General features: G+C 42.7%; 1 non-coding gene across 1 annotated transcript; it reads right to left on the reverse strand.

The window, feature by feature from the left end:
- Nucleotides 1–3,204: 3,204 nt before the first annotated feature.
- TRNAA-CGC (transfer RNA alanine (anticodon CGC)) lies at nucleotides 3,205–3,277 on the reverse strand. Its single transcript has one exon. It is a non-coding gene; the product is annotated as a tRNA-Ala (tRNA).
- Between the last annotated feature and the right edge of the window lie 3,301 nt (nucleotides 3,278–6,578).

Consider the following 6,578-nt stretch of genomic DNA (forward strand, 5'->3'; position numbering starts at 1 on the left):
TTAATTGTCCCTCCTATGCAACCTAAACACACCAAGTCTGCCATTACGAGACCCTCGTTCAATGAAATAAGAGAAAGAAGTGTATACCTAAAAGCTCGATTTTCCGTGTTTTAACACAGTATGACGATATGGGGGTTTAACGTCTCAAAACCACTATATGATTATTAGAGACGCCGTAGTGAAGGGCTCCGCAAATTTAGACCACCTGGGATTCTTTAACGTGCACCTAAATCTGAGCACACGGGCCTACAACATTTCCACCTCCATCGAAAATGCAGCCGCCGCAGCCGGAAATCGAACCCGCGCCCGGCGGGTCAGCAGCCGAGTACCATGGCCACTAGACAACCATGGCGGGGCGGTTTTAACACAACGATAATGAGATCTAACAGATAGTAATGCCAAGGAATGTACAGGGGAAGGTAATACAACGAATGGAATGTAAATAAGAAGAAAGAAAAGTGGTTGAAAAAATAACCAGCCGTGAGCAGGAATCGAACCTACGACCTTCGAATAACGCGTTAAATGCTCTAACCACTGAGCTACCACAGCGGCCTTCCCTCCATCCACTTTTTTGGGTTTATATGTAAATTTAGAAGTAGGAGTGACAGTCAGTGCCATCTATAAGCCAAACGACAAGTGTGAAAACGCTCTTATGCGCATGTATGGCGTGACGTAGCACGTGAACTTATTATGAGCGGGCAGCTGATTAATTGTCCCTCTTATACAACTTACACACACCAAGTCTGCCATTAAGAGACCCTCGTTCAATGAAATAAAGGAGAGAAGTGTATCCCTAAGGACTCGTTTTTCCGTGTTTTAACACAATATTATTGAGATCTAACAGACAGTAATGCCAAGAAATGTACAGAGGAGGTTATTAGAACCAATGAAATGTAAATAAAAAGAAAGAAAAGTTGATGAAAAATTAACCAGCCGTGAGCAGGTATCGAACATACGACCTGCGAATAACGCATTCGATGCTCTAACCACCGAGCTAAAACAGCGGCTTTCCCTCCATCCAGTTTTTTGGGTTTATATGTGAATTCAGAAGTGGCAGTGACAGTCAGCGCCATCTATAGGCCAAACGACAAGTGTGAAAATACTCTTATGCGCATGTTTGGCGTCACGTAGCACGTGAAGAGATTATGAGCGGGCAGCTGATTATTTGTCCTTCTTATACAACCTAAACACACCAAGTCTGCCATTACGAGACCCTCGTTCAGTGAAATAAGGGAAAGAAGTGTATACCTAAGGGCTCGTTTTTCCGTGTTTTAACACAATAATAATGAGATCTAACAGACAGTAATGCCAAGAAATGTAGAGGGAAAGTTATTAGAACCAATGGAATGTAAATAAGAAGAAAGATAAGTATATGAAAAAATAACCACCCGTGAGCAGGAATCGAACCTACGACCTTCGAATAATTCGTTCGATGTTCTAACCACTGAGCTACCACAGCGGCCTTCCCTCCATCCAATTTTTTGGGATTATATGTGAATTTAGAATTAGGAGTGACAGTCAGCGCCACCTATAGGCCAAACGACAAGTGTGAAAACACTCTTATGTGCACGTTCGCGTCACGTAGAACGTGAACCTATTATGAGCGGGCAGCTGATTAATTGTCCCTCTTATACAACCTGAACACACCAAGTCTGCCATTACGAGACCCTCGTTCAATGAAATAAGGGAGAGAAGTGTATACCTGAGCGCTCGTTTTTCCGTGTTTTATTACAATAATAATGAGATCTAACAGTCAGTAAAGCCAAGGAATGTACAGGGGAAGTTATTAGAACCAAAGGAATGTAAATAAGAAGAAAGAAAAGTGGATGAAAAATTAACCACCCGTGAGGAGGAATCGAACCTACGACCTTCGAATAACTCGTTCGATGTTCTAACCACTGAGCTACCACAGCGGCCTTCCCTCCATCCAATTTTTTGGATTTATATGTGAATTTAGAAGTAGGTGTGACAGTCAGCGCCATCTATAGGCCAAACGACAAGTGTGAAAACACTCTTATGCGCATGTTTGGCGTCACGTAGCACGTGAACTTATTATGAGCGGGCAGCTGATTAATTGTCCCTCTTATACAACCTAAACACACCAAGTCTGCCATTACGAGACCCTCGTTCAATGAAATAAGGGAGAGAAGTGTATACCTAAGCGCTCTTTTTTCCGTGTTTTATTACAATAATAATGAGATCTAACAGAGAGTAATGCCAAGGAATGTAGAGGGGAAGTTATTAGAACCAAAGGAATGTAAATAAGAAGAAAGAAAAGTGGATCAAAAATTAATTACCCGTGAGGAGGAATCGAACCTACGACCTTCGAATAATTCGTTCGATGTTCTAACCACTGAGCTACCACAGCGGCCTTCCCTCCATCCAATTTTTTGGGATTATATGTGAATTTAGAATTAGGAGTGACAGTCAGCGCCATCTATAGGCCAAACGACAAGTGTGAAAACACTCTTATGTGCACGTTCGCGTCACGTAGAACGTGGACCTATTATGAGCGGGCAGCTGATTAATTGTCCCTCTTATACAACCTGAACACACCAAGTCTGCCATTACGAGACCCTCGTTCAATGAAATAAGGGAGAGAAGTGTATACCTAAGCGCTCGTTTTTCCGTGTTTTATTACAATAATAATGAGATCTAACAGTCAGTAAAGCCAAGGAATGTACAGGGGAAGTTATTAGAACCAAAGGAAAGTAAATAAGAAGAAAGAAAAGTGGATGAAAAATTAACCACCCGTGAGGAGGAATGGAACCTACGACCTTTGAATAACGCATTCGACGATCTAACTACTGAGCTACCGCAGTGGCCTTCGCTCCAATCACTTTTTTGGGTTTATATGTGAATTGAGAAGTGGCAGTGACAGTCAGCGCCATCTATAGGCCAAACGACAAGTGTGAAAACACTCTTATGCGCATGTTTGGCGTCACGTAGCACGTGAACATATTATGAGCGGGCAGGCGAATAAATGTCCCTCTTATACAACCTAAACACACCAAGTCTGCCATTACGAGACCCTCGTTCAATGAAATAAGGGAGAGAAGTGTATACCAAAGGGCTCGTTTTTCCGTGTTTTAATAGAATATTAATGAGATCTAACAGACAGTAATGCCAAGGAATGTACAGGGAAAGTTATTGGAACCAATGGAATGCAAATAAGAAAGAAGAAAAGCGGATAAAAAAATAACCAGCCGTGAGCAGGAATCGAACCTACGACCTTCGAATAGCGCGTTCGATGCTCTAACCACTGAACTACCACAGCGGCTTTCCCGCCATCCACTTTTTTGGGTTTGTATGAGAATTTAGAAGTAGGAGTGACAGTCAGCGCCATCAAAAAGCCAAACGACAAGTGTGAAAACACTCTTATGCGAATGTTTGGCGTCACGTAGAACGTGAACCTATTACGAGCGGGCAGCTGATTATTTGTCCCTCTTATACAACCTAAACACACCAAGTCTGCCATTACGAGACCCTCGTTCAATGAAATAAGAGAAAGAAGTGTATACCTAAAAGCTCGATTTTCCGTGTTTTAACACAGTATGATGATATGGGGGTTTAACGTCTCAAAACCACTATATGATTATTAGAGACGCCGTAGTGAAGGGCTCCGCAAATTTAGACCACCTGGGGTTCTTTAACGTGCACCCAAATCTGAGCACACGGGCCTACAACATTTCCACCTCCATCGAAAATGCAGCCGCCGCAGCCGGAATTCAAACCCGCGCCCGGCGGGTCAGCAGCCGAGTACCATGGCCACTAGACCACCATGGCGGGGCGGTTTTAACACAATGATAATGAGATCTAACATATAGTAATGCCAAGGAATGTACAGGGGAAGGTAATACAACGAATGGAATGTAAATAAGAAGAAAGAAAAGTGGTTGAAAAAATAACCAGCCGTGAGCAGGAATCGAACCTACGACCTTCGAATAACGCGTTAAATGCTCTAACCACTGAGCTACCACAGCGGCCTTCCCTCCATCCACTTTTTTGGGTTTATATAAAAAATTAGAAGTAGGAGTGACAGTCAGTGCCATCTATAAGCCAAACGACAAGTGTGAAAACGCTCTTATGCGCATGTTTGGCGTGACGTAGCACGTGAACTTATTATGAGCGGGCAGCTGATTAATTGTCCCTCTTATACAACCTAAACACACCAAGTCTGCCAATACGAGACCCTCGTTCAATGAAATAAAGGAGAGAAGTGTATCCCTAAGGGCTCGTTTTCCGTGTTGTAACACAATATTATTGAGATCTAACAGACAGTAATGCCAAGGAATGTACAGAGGAAGTGATTAGAACCAATGAAATGTAAATAAGAAGAAAGAAAAGTTGATAAAAAATTAACCAGCCGTGAGCACGTATCGAACATACGACCTTCGAATAACGCGTTCGATGCTCTAACCACCGAGCTAAAACAGCGGCTTTCCCTCCATCCAGTTTTTTGGGTTTCTATGTGAATTCAGATGTGGCAGTGACAGTCAGCGCCATCTATAGGCCAAACGACAAGTGTGAAAATACTCTTATGCGCATGTTTGGCGTCACGTAGCACGTGAAGAGATTATGAGCGGGCAGCTGATTATTTGTCCTTCTTATACAACCTAAACACACCAAGTCTGCCATTACGAGACCCTCGTTCAGTGAAATAAGGGAAAGAAGTGTATACCTAAGGGCTCGTTTTTCCGTGTTTTAACACAATAATAATGAGATCTAACAGACAGTAATGCCAAGAAATGTACAGGGAAAGTTATTAGAACCAATGGAATGTAAATAAGAAGAAAGATAACTATATGAAAAAATAACCACCCGTGAGCAGGAATCGAACCTACGACCTTCGAATAATTCGTTCGATGTTCTAACCACTGAGCTACCACAGCGGCCTTCCCTCCATCCAATTTTTTGGGTTTATATGTGAATTTAGAAGTAGTAGTGACAGTCAGCGCCATCTATAGGCCAAACGACAAGTGTGAAAACACTCTTATGCGCATGTTTGGCGTCACGTAGCACGTGAACTTATTATGAGCGGGCAGCTGATTAATTGTCCCTCTTATACAACCTAAACACACCAAGTCTGCCATTACGAAACCCTCGTTCAATGAAATAAGACAGAGAAGTGTATACCTAAAAGCTCGATTTTCCGTGTTTTAACACAGTATGATGATATGTGGGTTTAACGTCTCAAAACCACTATACCATTATTAGAGACGCCGTAGTGGAGGGCTCTGGAAATTTAGACCACCTGGGGTTCTTTAACGTGCACCCAAATATGAGCACACGGGCCTACAACATTTCCACCTCCATCGTAAATGCAGCCGCCGCAGCCGGGATTCGAACCCGCGCCCTGCGGGTCAGCAGCCGAGTACCATAGCCACTAGACCACCGCGGCGGGGTGGTTTTAACACAATCATAATGAGATCTAACAGATAGTAATGCCAAGGAATGTACAGGGGAAGGTAATAGAACCAATGGAATGTAAATAAGAAGAAAGAAAAGTGGTTGAAAAAATAACCAGCCGTGAGCAGGAATCGAACCTACGACCTTCGAATAACGCGTTAAATGCTCTAACCACTGAGCTACCACAGCGGCCTTCCCTCCATCCACTTTTTTGGGTTTATATGTAAATTTAGAAGTAGGAGTGACAGTCAGCGCCATCTATAAGCCAAACGACAAGTGTGAAAACACTCTTATGCGCATGTTTGGCGTGACGTAGCACGTGAACTTATTATGAGCGGGCACCTGAATAATTGTCCCTCTTATACAACTTAAACACACCAAGTCTGCCATTACGAGACCCTCGTTCAATGAAATAAAGGAGAGAAGTGTATCCCTAAGGACTCGTTTTTCCGTGTTTTAACACAATGTTATTGAGATCTAACAGACAGTAATGCCAAAGAATGTACAGAGGAAGTCATTAGAACCAATGAAATGTAAATAAGAAGAAAGAAAAGTTGATGAAAAATTAACCAGCCGTGAGCAGGTATCGAACATACGACCTTCGAATAACGCATTCGATGCTCTAACCACCGAGCTAAAACAGCGGCTTTCCCTCCATCCAGTTTTTTGGGTTTACATATGAATTCAGAAGTGGCAGTGACAGTCAGCGCCATCTATAGGCCAAACGACAAGTGTGAAAATACTCTTATGCGCCTTTTTGGCGTCACGTAGCACGTGAACAGATTATGAGCGGGCAGCTGATTATTTGTCCTTCTTATACAACCTAAACACACAAAGTCTGCCAGTACGAGACCCTCGTTCAGTGAAATAAGGGAAAGAAGTGTATACCTAAGGGCTCGTTTTTCCGTGTTTTAACACAATAATAATGAGATCTAACAGACAGTAATGTCAAGAAATGTACAGCGAAAGTTATTAGAACCAATGGAATGTAAATAAGAAGAAAGATAAGTATATGAAAAAATAACCACCCGTGAGCAGGAATCGAACCTAAGACCTTCGAATAACTCGTTCGATGTTCTAACCACTGAGCTACCACAGCGGCCTTCCCTCCATCCAATTTTTTGGGTTTATATGTGAATTTAGAAGTAGGAGTGACAGTCAGCGCCATC

The sequence above is a fragment of the Rhipicephalus microplus genome, chromosome 8, assembly GCF_043290135.1.
Source record: "Rhipicephalus microplus isolate Deutch F79 chromosome 8, USDA_Rmic, whole genome shotgun sequence".
Lineage (NCBI taxonomy): Eukaryota > Metazoa > Arthropoda > Arachnida > Ixodida > Ixodidae > Rhipicephalus > Rhipicephalus microplus.